Raw genomic sequence first — 12,084 nt, forward strand, 5'->3', positions numbered from 1 at the left:
ATTTTCAAGATATGATAATAATTATTAATAATTATAAATAATTATTATGGGAGAGCCCAGTTTATCATGCGTGCTGCCCTTTTAGCAGCATCACTTCACAAGTCAGCAGCTGAGAGGCACTCTGCAAAGTAATGCCTCTGCAGAAGTCGCACTCTCCCAGCACATCCACATCTTCCACTCTCCCAGCTTGTCTGCCTCTTCTCCCTTTCTCACCCCTCTTGGTCTGCTTCTTCCCCCATACCATTCCTCACCTACTTATGCCTCTTTCCATCTCTCCTTCCCAGCGCCTCAGCAGAAGTGATGCTGCTGAAGGGGCGGTGCTGGGAGAGCCCAGTTATCACACAGGCCATGCTTTTAGCAGTGATACCTCAACACTGTTGAAAGCATGATCGGTGTGATAATTGGGCTTTCCCAGTGCCACTTCTGCCAATGTATCTTAGCTCAGCATCTGAGAACAGCTGGTGGTAGTGCTGGAAATTTTCTGAATCGAACAAGTAAGTTGACCCAAGCTAGGGTAACAGCCGAATTGTTTTGTATTCTTTTTTGTTTTCCAGGGTAAGCTTGAGTTTTATGGGTTTAGAAGTGGTGTAAGCTTCTGCTGTAAGTATGAAAGTGAGATTGATAGACCCCTTGTGGATAGAAAGCCAACTTTCAGTAGGATTCTTTCTCCCCCCTCAATACATGTGTTAACTGGATACTAAAGTTAAATACATGCTAAACTGTTGGTACAAATTAGGTGCTATGTAGGTTGGCCTACTCCTATGTTTGAGCATGGGAGTTAACTCAGGACTGGGCCTGAGATTAAGGAAATATTTTCAGTCAGATCTTTTCTTAATCCCTTACATGTTTTTACTTTGAGGGAATATTGTAGGAACCGCTACTGAATGTTGATGTATTTGCAAGCAGCTCTCCCCATCACTGTCTAGACTGTGGATGCTCTCTTAATAGGAGTTAATCTTTGTCCTGTTTGTGTGTATGAATCCTAAGCCACTGATGGAGCTAATCCCAAAGTTGCTATCTTGAAGTCAGATTCTCTGTATTGAGAACTGTTAAATAGTCTGGGATGAATGAAGTGATTTTCTCCTAGCAGAAGTGGAATAATGATGTTCACGCCATTTTATATCGTTCAAGTCAAAAAGTCTGTCTATTGAGAGTTTTCTTTTCTGTAATAACAGTATTGTGCCATGCTAATTGTACTTTGCAAATTATGCAAGTACAAAGTCCTTTTCCAAGGAACCCGTCATTCAACACAGGGAAGATGGGATAAACAAGGGAAGAGTGTGTTTTTTAATTACCTAGCTTTAGTAATTTATTTATTTTATTTATTTTCTCATTTTTATACCACCCTTCCTCGAAAGAGCTCAAAGCGGTGTACACAGCTGCTCCCCTCCTTTTGTCCTCACAACAACCCTGTGAGGTAGGTGAGGCTGAGAGACTGGCCCAAGGTCACCCAGGGAGCTTCATGGCTAAGGGGGGGATTCGAACCTGGATCTTCCAGGTCTAAGTCCACCTCCTAAACCACTACACCACCCTGGGTCTCATATAATTTAGTTCTTACTGGGGAGTTTTTTTGGCACTGTTACCTGTAATAGACTGGCAAGTTATACCCTTGTGTTGCTTAGGCTTTTATGTAGTGGCTAGTTCAAGATGTCCAAAACAGCTCCAGTTCTGCAGACTTGGAGCAGTTGCCATATATCCTAACTTGTTCTACTCACTCAGAACACAATAGTAAGGTTACATGTGAGTTGTCTTGTAATACTTTTGTAACTCTGTCCTTTGTTTTAGATCAGATTTTACCAAACTGGGCTTTTGTGATGCCCCAGCCAAAAAGCCCTATCCCTGTCTCCTTAAGGGGCAAGGTAATCTTGAAGGCAGCAACACGATCCCCAAGATTGCTCTGCTGTCAGGGGACAAAGTCCTTAAGGAGTTATCAGAACAGTGCCAATCCTCTGGGGAGTGCGGGAAGCCTGCTGACACCTCTGCAGGGCTCCCCAAGCCTCCGAATAATTAAAATTAGTGATCACGACCCACTTCTGGTTTTGTGATTGCAAACTGGAAGTGTGTTGCAATCACTATTAGATATTCGGAGGCTTAGGAGCCCTGTAGAGGCATCAGCAAGCTCCCTGCACCCCCGGAAGGTGGGCATTGGCCTGATAGGTCCTAAAAAAACCTTTGCCCTCGAGAGTGATGCAATCCTGGCGATCACATTGCTACCTCGCCCTCCCTCCACAACAACTTACAGCAGTTCACAAACTCCTAGAGTTTGGGAACTGCTGCTTTAGATGAATAATTGTATGCCATATGCTTGGCAAACAACATCAGTTCTTATTCCCTGTTTAATAGCCTGCACACCCATGAAGTAGTTGTACACCCTGCACACCCATGAATTGCTAAAGTAGTCATGCAGATGTTTCTGGGGAAGAAAGCCAAAGGTTAACATTCAGAATTATTTGTTGTCTTTGACTTTGTACAGCATGACACTAACATAGTAATTGTACTCCACCCCTGCTAGTGCTCTGAATGTATCTCCCACAATCATTTCTCTAAAGCCTCTGGTTTGAATCTATCAAATAATGAGCACAAGTCCTGAGGCTTCCTTCAACTTCAATTAATGACTTGTTTTATATGAAGATTAACAGCTCAGACTTAAGAATGTAAAGCCTTGTGTAATCATATTTTTCATTGCAACATATTTAAGCCACTTCTGCCCAATGTTGCATGTATGCGACAGGGATCAAATGTGTACATCTGTGGGCTGGGCAAAAATCAGTTAAGCTGAGTAGTCCATTGCCTGCAGATCTGTGAGAAGTAAAGGTGAGCAACAACCAGTGTTAAATATAGGGATGCTGCCAGGAATAAACAATGCTAGGCGTCTAATATTGGGGCATGGGTATTCTTAAGCACTTTTCCAAAGGTTCATACTTATTTAGAAGATTTTTATATATGCACATAGCAAAGTGTAGGTGTATCTATATGACAAGTATTAGTCCTTTAACTGTAAGGGATCTGCTGTTTCTTATTTGAAATTTTGTGAAGTATAACTGAAAAGACTTGACTTGTCTTATAAGAAACTACTTAACATTTGTGTTGGTTTTGGTTCTATTTTGTCACTTTTTCAAGTGGTACTCTTCTTATATTTAGCAGGGGGAGAGTAACTGTCCCTCTTCAACCCAGCACAGTGCCTTTTCTAGTGGCTGTTTGCTTGTGGTGTTCTGCATATTTTTAAATTGTGAGCACTTTTGTGACAGGGAACCATTATTTGATTTTGTTTATAAATCACTTTGAACTTTTTTGTTGAACAGTGATATCTATCGAGTAGTAAATTTAGTGCACATGTGTAGTATTTTCTTGGGTATAAAGTGACTGGCATGCATGCTTTATAAAAGTGAGCTTTCTGACATTCCATTCCCAGATGAGGTTTCTCTAGGGAGTGTTTCTCAAACTGTGGTTTGGGACCCACCTGGTGGGTTGCAAGCCAATTTCAGGTGGGTCCCCATTCATTTCAATATTTTATTTTTGATATATTAGACTTGATGCTACCATGGTATGTGACTGCATTTGGGGAAATGTTACAGACAAGCTACTATGTATATTCTTTTAACAATGATAGTAAATGGGACTTAGTCCTGGGTAATTGTGGGTAGGATTGCAGCCTAGGATTGTTAAAAATGTTCCTGCTTGATTATGTGACTTCTGGTCATGACACTTCTGTTGAGTCCTGACAGACTCCGTTGTGTCCTGACAGATTCTCATTCTAAAAAGTGGGTCCTGGTGCTGAATGTGTGAGAACCACTGCTCTGGGGACTTCCAGCTGCCTTCTGTTCATGTCATTTTAGGCTTTCCAGATTAGGCTATAGTTGCATGTAACTATGTAATGGCTGTGAGAGGCTTGCAGCTGTATGGGAGTAGAATGATTTGCAGGCTGGGCACAAGGGCTGATGCTGAGTGCTGTGAAGGAAAAAAAAATAGGGTCCAAGTGCCATTGCAGAACAGGGAATGAAAAAGTTCCCCTTGGCGCATAGTGAGAGAAACTCTTCTTAGTGGGCCACAAAACATGCCTTACTGTTTTTTCTGTTGGCCATTATATATGTTTATAAATTTGTATTTCATATTTAGTACAAATGTCTCCAAGAGAAGCTTAAAGCATTGCAGTATAAAAAGCATCTAAAAGTAACAAAGAATTAAACAGCAGATAAATTTGTAACTATAGAAGAGTCATTTCAGAAGTTTAAAGGCATGGGAAATGAAATGGTCTTTGCCTGTTGCTGAAAAGACATCAGAGTGGTGCTGGAAGAGCATTTCACAGTAAGTGTTCAATTGAGTAGACCCTCTTCCTAGAAGAGTCAGATCTAGTGGTCCCTCTCAAATAACTTTAAAATATGCAATCAAGTTGTCTTTAGTGTACACAAGAAAATGGCAAATGCAATTTACACATGTATCTTAGGCTTATAGAATTTACCTAGAACTCTATTCTGTTGTGAACGTGCATGTTTAATGCATTACAAAAGCAAATACGAGTCTTGTGCCACTTTAAACTAACATTCATTGTAGTATAAGCTTTTGTGAGCTAGAGACCATTATTAGATGCTATCTGAAGTATTATCTTATCTGTTATACAAATTAGGAAAAAAGTAAATGGTGGTGCCATAAGGCCATGAAATGCAAGATTTACTTTCTGTTACGCTTCTTTGCAAAACCCAAATGCAAATTCTGTGTAATGATAAGCATGGTCACCATTCACTACAGAAGTAATTGTCAATAATGCAATCATTCACAAGCAGGCTGATTACATAGTCTTTACCTTTAGGTCACATTCTATTTCAGGATGTGACATGAAGTGAAAAAGCGAGCCCATTTCACATGGAAGTAAATGCAATTTAGGAACAGTTTATATTCTAGTCAAATTACAGTATATTTTCATTAGAAACTAAAGCTTGAACAAAGCTCTTTTTTAATGAACCAAGAACAGAGGATGTGGCATTTGTCTACCACTTCCTTTGGCAGCAATTATCTTGTCCGGTCACATGTGACAAAAATAGTCTCCCGGCAGTCTCCATGATCCAAAGTCATGATATGCTTCTTTCATACTTTTGAGGAGATTTGAATACAGCAGTTATAGTTTGGGAAGTTACATCTGTGAAAGTTGAGGGTTTATGGATAAATTCTTAACTATACAAAGTCTGTCTCGGTGAGAAACTAAGATTAGTAATTGTCCAGCTGGCTATACTCTGTAACAACTTTGGACTCTGTCAAAAGTTCTAGAATTAGTGGTTGTATAGCTGTTTCATGTAGATTTTAGAGCCTGGTGCATAAGAAACTCCGTGGGTCTCCATAGACCAGTGGCCAAATTGCTTGAACCTACCTCATCGGATGCTCAAAGAGCTAATTTTTAATTGGCAGTTAAATATTAACAGCAGTACTTCAGCACCAACTTCTGAAACCTACCCCACCAGACAAAATCAATATCAGCACAGAACCATGCCTTTCAGTGTCTTCCTAGCAAGGCCAGAGAGGTACTGTATCAAAAGCTTCTGGGAGGTCCAACGGATACAATCCCCCTGTCTAGTTTTTGTTGTGCCTTGCCTACAAAGGCAATTTCAATACCGCAGCTAGGCCAGGACAGTGTTAAGAACAAGTTTACTTTTTTTTGGAAATGTTTATAATCTGTCTTTCCTTTCCCATGGAGAGGTGCTCAAGGTGGCTTACAATATTTTTCCTAATATTAGTAGAAGATAAAAAAAAAGAGTATGCCCCTCTGGCTGTTTTTCTTCACAGCAAATTGGAGTTCCTCTGAGTGGGAAGAGGCACCATTCAACTCAAAAAGGCACCAGCAGGAGGAGGGAGTAGACAATGGCAACTCTTCCTTCTTTATTACTAGTTTTCATTGTGTGCGATATATAGATGTGTACCTGTCAATTTTCAGAAATATGATGCGATCCTGAAAAATTATAAAAGATACTAGTGTTTTGAGAGATGAACTGGGTTTTAGGTAGAATTTTTCATACAAATTTTGCTCCCTGTAAGCATCTTGATGGGTATATTGACCTTGTGATATCCCTGTGTTGGAAAATAGAAAAGGATGATCTTGTGAGAAACTTTCTTTCCTATAACTGCATTTATCTCTTCTGTTGAAACAAATCTTTGTTCATGTTGCAAATTATACTGGAAAAATTATTTGTTTTAAACTGTTTCTTTTGCTGCTCGCTGATGTCTCATTTTAGTGGGTCGCTTCATGTATTTACCTTGAGTTTTTTCCCAGAGTAAGGTCATTGTTAGTGCACACAGTTGACATTGAAAGTGGAGCAATGGAAATGGGTACATCTTTGTCCTGTTCATTGGAATCTAGTACCTGAAATTTTTGCCAAGTAATCAAGCTCCAATTTTCACTTCGTTCAATCAGAGGACAGAGCCTTTCAACTCTGAGAAGTTTCTGTTCTTGCTAAAGCAGGCTCATTTGTTTCTATAGCAGTTGACTCTCAGGAGGCATAGGCGAAAAAGGAGCTGCTTCAGCTGCTTTGCATATCCTGCTGTGAGCAAGAGGAAGGCTGCACCTCCTTTACCTCCTTTACCTGGGAGTAAGCCCTGTTGACTATTATGGGGCTTACTTCTGAGTGGACATGCCTAGGATTGTGTATCAAGTCCCTTGTCTGCCCTGCCTGCTGATTGGGCAACCAGAAAAGCCTGGAGGAGATCTGGGCAGAGTGAGAAGGAGGGAGCCAGGGGCAGGCAAGCAGGTATGAAGCCAGCAAGTCTGCTGAGGCTACCAGCCTAAGAATGGGCTGGCTGAAGTCCCTTTTCCTTGCCACAGTTGCCTGCAGCTCCCCAAAGCGACCCTCCCTGCCTCGCCTTTGCCTTTCAGAGGAGGGGTGTTGGGCCACAATCCTATCCACACTTTCCTGGGAGTAAGCCCCATTGGCTATAATGGGACTTACTTCTGAGTAGACATGCCTAGGATTGGGCTTTTTTCTGAAATACAGGAGCAGGCAATGGGGGGGGGGAGAGGCAAGTGATTCTGGGCCTTTGGAAGGTGTGGACCAGTGAGGGGAGGGACAGTAGGAGAGGTGCTAACTGCAATTATGAGATGGGGGGGAGTGTCCCTGTGGGAGGGGGTGGGGTGGGGGAGAGGAGGAGAGAGAAGTGCCAATTGCCTGCTCCTGTATTTGAGAAAAAAGAGTGCAACCAAAAGCCCAATCCTAGGCATGTCTACTCAGAATTAAGTCCCACAGGCACATTCTTCCCCCCACTGTCCGTCTCTCCCCCCCCCCCCCGTTTCTGGCTGCAATCCTAACCACACTTTCCTGAGAGTAAGCCCCATTGAACAAAATAGGACTTACTTCTGAGTAGACCTGGTTAGGATTGTACCCTTTGTCATGTAATGATTTAATTGTATTACTTAATTAAAAATTAATTGTAGTATAGTAATTTAATGTAAGTAGAAAACTGGGAGTGTGCCTTGACCAATTTTAGTGCCTTGACAGTGTGCCGTGAGCTGAAAAAGATTGAAAATAGCTGTTCTATAGTAACTTTCCTGGGAAATTCCAGCCAAAGTTAACCTTTTATTCTCCTCCATTCTCTTTTGCTGCTGCACCTGCTTCCTTTTTGCAAATGCATACATTTGGCAGAAGTCTTTTTTTTCCAGCACCAGGATGGGATCCACCTTTCCATCAGAAATTCAATTCAGGCTACAATTCATATCAGGCTACAATTCAATGCACCCTTACTTAAGAATAACACTCATGGAAAGCAGAGGGTCTACTTCTGAGTAAAAAGGTTTGCAAATATATGCAGCTGCATCTCTCTGCTGTGAATTGAATTGCACACTCTCAGTTATGGGTTGTATTTGTATGTAGAGCTTCTGGCTTAAAACACCAGACACCTTAAAGGTGGATTTGATTCATGGATCTCCTGCAGTGGTTCCCAACCTTTTTCACTTGCATATCCTTTGGCAGCCTATTTCCGTAAATTGTACCCTTCATATTAGCAAAATGTTTGTAATTAATAATACAAGCCCTCATCTCCTCCATATGAAAGCCCAGACTTCGTGTATTCATCACATATTTTCTCTTTTTATCTGTTCGAAGAACAGAAGACTCTGCCTTTGCACTGTTTTGCACCAGAAGTGTCCTGAGAAATTCTGGGTGATTGATCACTTTCCATATTATGTTTCAGCTTTTTTACTGTGCTGGTTTTCAGTCACTGGTTCATACATGAATTGATGATCAAAAACTAGCTATTGGTGGGGCTTTCACAGTCAACTAGCTACCTCCCTTCTTGCCTTGCTGGTCCTTGCAAGGCATTCTGGAGCACAGCCTGCCTTTTTCTGCTGTGCCATTATTCCATTCTTTTTCATGTACTCCTAAAGGTCCTGTTGAGTGTCCCTGGAGTACATGAATACCAGGTTGGGAACCACTGTTCTACTGGTATGTTGTTTACTCTGATAGTGTTTACAAAAAGGTGGTGAAGACCAGAATTTAAAAAGAATAAAAATGTATCTTATGATCTTTTACTACGTTTTTAATAAATTAGAGACTACAGGTCTTAGGTAACAATTAGTGGTAGGTTATTTTTCAGGATCTGGCCTCTGGTAAAATCAGACACAACTATAGTCAGACACCCCCCTAAGTTTAACCTCCAACTTATCCAAGAGTCATAGAAAATTCCATTATTTTTGACTCAAAACCTGCCCTCGACTTATCTGTAGGGTCAACTTATAGGCGGGTCTCTGCGGCAAGTTTGATATTCTGAGATGCTGCTTTCTTGCTTCATGGTAAAGCCACTTCTGCTGTAGAGCAGGGGTGCCCAAACCCTGGCCCTGGGGCCACTTGCGGCCCTCAGACTCTCAGGCAGGGAGCCCCCAGTTTCCAATGAGCCTCTGGCCCTCTAGATATTTGCTGGAGCCCACACTGGGCTGGTGCAACTGCTCTCAGTGTGAGGGCAACTGTTTGATCTCTCATGTGAGCTGTGGGATGAGTTTTCCCTCCACTGCTTGCTGTTTCACGTCTGTGATGCTGCAGCAGCAGCAGCAGCAGCAAAGGAAAGACCATCGTTGAAATATTGCAAGACCTTTATTCATTCATATAAGTTCCATCTCTAATATATTCATTTTAGTAAATTTATTCAAATTTGAAATGTAAATTAATTCTTTTCCCATGTCAGAGAGATGATGTGGCCCTTCTGCCAAAATGTTTGTACACCTCTGCTCTAGGCACACAGACTGTTCTTTTGTATAAATCGTAGGCATTCACTTTTTTGTTTGTGCTTAAAATAGACAAGCTTGCTTTTTAGAATACAGAACAGTAAGAGGCCATGCCTAGTTTTTCTGTACAAGTGGTTTTGGACATGCTTCTTGGAAGAGTGTATATTTAACAGCTTAATGTGCAGTGTCCTTGAGGCCCAGTGATTTTGCTGCAGGAGTGCTTGAATGAGCCAGTCATGCCTGAGGCAGAAGGGTAGCAGAATTCTGTTCAGAGAAGGTCAGACCATTGAATCATGCAGTGATGCAATGAATGGCTGTCTCTATGGGCAGCCATTTGGGGCTTGCAGGAGTCTTTTTTAATGATTTATTATTGTAATTTACTCACGGTACACAGTTTGGAAGTTCCTGATGTAACCACTTTGAGGTGATAGGCTTCTGTCATCGTTAAAGACACGTCATTCTACCAGTAGCCTAGCTTGATTATTCTGCATCTTGCTTTATTTTTTTAAGCTCACTTAGGAAACTACTACTTTCATGTTTCATACAACCTGTTCATCATAAAGCAGCAGCAAGTCACTAGATGTGCACTGTTGCTGGGTGCAGCTCACCACTTCCTGTTGCTGAAGTGAGGAAACAGTGGATGGCTCATTCTAGCCGCTCATTAAGAGAGTTGCAAGCATTTGTAAGACTTTCCATTGTTCTCATGAAAAAAAACCCTGTATACATTTCTCAACTTTGAACTGGAATTTAGCTTAGCAGCTGCAGTTGTGTTCTTGTGGCACACGTCCTTAAGTGTAGACTTGATTAATTCCTTGGATTGCGTAAAACTTCCTTTTTGTGTGTTTAGCAAACACTAGCTTTAAACAATCTTATGGGCGTCAGCATTTCCTATAGGATTGGCTCTTTGGGATTTGTGTGTGAAAGATGACATTACCAAGAGGTACAGATTCCTCTGTTAAAAATTTTCCATTTGTTACAATGAGAGGGGACAAAGAACACCCTTCCATTAATAGCACCTGCTGTCTGCTTGACATCAAATACCATCAACAGATGGAGATGCCTGTCCTCAATTTCTGTCCGATTGTTATGGTTTGTCATTAGTTTCTCATCTTTATTATTTTGTACTGATTTAGTGGAATTGCATTATACAAATTTCATTTTGTTAGCTGCCTTGAATGTGTTAAAGAAAGACAGAATATAAAACAGCATGGGCCAGGGAAAAAGGATTCAGATTTGCAGGTAATCAAAATGTATGGAGGACTGTAGTAGATTCATGACAGACAAAAGGGAAGTACATTTTAACATAACTAACTTGTAGAATTCACTGCCACAGGGTGTGGTGGTGGGTGGCCCATGGCTTCAGAAGGAAGTGAGTGTATGGAGAAAAATTAGCAATTATATTGACCTGTATTGCTATACAGGGTGTCCCTGTAATAAGTCTCAATTATTTTTTCCTATCTTTCTCAACTTCTTGAGGAACAAGACACAAAAATTCCCTGTTAATGTCCTTTACTTCTGTAGCCCCACATGTATATATTCTTACTCCTCTTAGTTCTTGAAGGGACATTCTTGATATTTAGATGTTGCTGGGCCTGCATGCTCCTTTCTCATTCCTACACCCTTCCAGTTCCTAAAGGGACATCATTATTATAGTATTGTCAGTTTGGACGTTGTTGTCGTCAGTGGCGCAGCTTGTGGTGGGAGCGACCCCGAGTGTCATGAGAAGGTCTGTGAGGCCGGCCATGATAACAGATCGCACCAATTGCTGCTTCTAAGTGTGTAAAGAAACACTGAAGAAGTGCTTGCCTCTGCCTCTAAGTTTGCTGCCACCTCTAAGTGGAGGAGCAGTACAGTGAGATAATTGGTGTCATTGTCATCCTGTCACTGCCAAATACTTATGCATGTGCTTGGGGGCTGATGCATGAATGATCGCCCCTAGTGGAAAACAAGGTAGCTACATTACTGGTCCTTGTCATTCATTGGAATAACGGAGAGTAACCCCAACCCCTGTCTATTTTATTTACCTCTTTTACTTAGCATTCAGTGCCTCTGCCTCTAGTTCCTGAACTGGTTACAAAGGGAATGCTGGGTGACCAGCATTCCTTCTGCCTACCATTAGAGGAGGCATAGAAGCTGGCAGCAGTATTGGAGCCAAAGGGGAGTGGTAAGCCCACTTCATCCTTCTCACAGCTACCACCACCTCTGACTGGTGGAGGGAATGCTGGGCTCCCATCCTTCCTTCTGTGGCTGTCACAGGAAGTAGTTTATAATTGTTCAGGATTGTATGCCACACTCTAAAGTTCTTACCCCTATTATTACACTGTTTCTTTGGGGATAACATTCCACTCTTTAATTACAATGCATGGTATGGACATACATATGGTACCCATTCATCCCTATTTACATAATTTATTATGGAAGAAAATTTCCCTTTAAGGTTCACAGCAAGTCCAAGCTTTCCAGTCCCTCACCCTGACTTGAAGGCTGCATAAAGAGAGTACCCTTTAAGTTCAGAGGTAATAGACCCTGAGTGCTTGTTGCTTGTTGCTGGGGTACAATCAAGAGCAGGACATGGCTTGCTAATGAGCAAGACAATCAAGAGCAGGACATGGCTAATTATTATGGCTTCATTCTGTCCTTCCTGGAGGTCTCTGATGGGCCATAGTGGGAAACAGAACATTTGATAAATCTTTGGTCTGATACAACGGGGGCTTTCTTATGGGGGAGGGACACAGGAAGAAACTGAAGATAACAGAATTGAGCTGTGCTCAGTAAAATGCAATCTTAATTACTGGATGCCTCATGAAGATTCCATCTGATACTAAAACTATTTAAAAAGTTCTGTCTTTTAGTTTAGAACAGGGGTGTCCAAACGTTTTGGCAGGAGG

At 41.5% G+C, this 12,084-nt stretch overlaps 1 protein-coding gene across 1 annotated transcript in view; it reads left to right on the plus strand.

Moving 5' to 3' along the window:
• Positions 1 to 12,084, plus strand: part of RAB8B (RAB8B, member RAS oncogene family) — a 45,335-nt gene that overhangs the window by 16,437 nt on the left and 16,814 nt on the right. The window lies entirely within an intron of this gene.

The sequence above is a fragment of the Tiliqua scincoides genome, chromosome 8 (genome assembly GCF_035046505.1).
Source record: "Tiliqua scincoides isolate rTilSci1 chromosome 8, rTilSci1.hap2, whole genome shotgun sequence".
Taxonomy (NCBI): Eukaryota; Metazoa; Chordata; class Lepidosauria; order Squamata; family Scincidae; genus Tiliqua; species Tiliqua scincoides.